The sequence below is a fragment of the Sinocyclocheilus anshuiensis genome, unplaced genomic scaffold (genome assembly GCF_001515605.1).
Source record: "Sinocyclocheilus anshuiensis isolate Anshui unplaced genomic scaffold, SAMN03320099.WGS_v1.1 scaffold2493, whole genome shotgun sequence".
Taxonomy (NCBI): domain Eukaryota; kingdom Metazoa; phylum Chordata; class Actinopteri; order Cypriniformes; family Cyprinidae; genus Sinocyclocheilus; species Sinocyclocheilus anshuiensis.
In genome coordinates, this window is record NW_015549322.1 from 321,383 (window position 1) to 321,674 (window position 292).

Consider the following 292-nt stretch of genomic DNA (forward strand, 5'->3'; position numbering starts at 1 on the left):
CTGACTCACACTCACACGCACACACACGCACTCACACACGCACTCACTCACACACGCACGCACTCGCGCGCTCGCACGCACACACACTCGCGCACGCACGCACACACTCGCACGCACACACACTCACAAACACACACACACACGCACTCACACACACGCACTCGCACACACGCACTCACACACATGCACTCGCACACACACTCACACACACGCACTCGCACGCACGCACTCACTCACACACACGCACTCACTCACACACACACACACTCACACGCACTCACACGCGCACACA

At 59.6% G+C, this 292-nt stretch overlaps 1 protein-coding gene across 1 annotated transcript in view; it reads left to right on the top strand.

Annotated features, from left to right (window-relative positions):
• Positions 1 to 292, top strand: part of LOC107656896 (ATPase family AAA domain containing 3B) — an 11,396-nt gene that overhangs the window by 7,848 nt on the left and 3,256 nt on the right. The window lies entirely within an intron of this gene.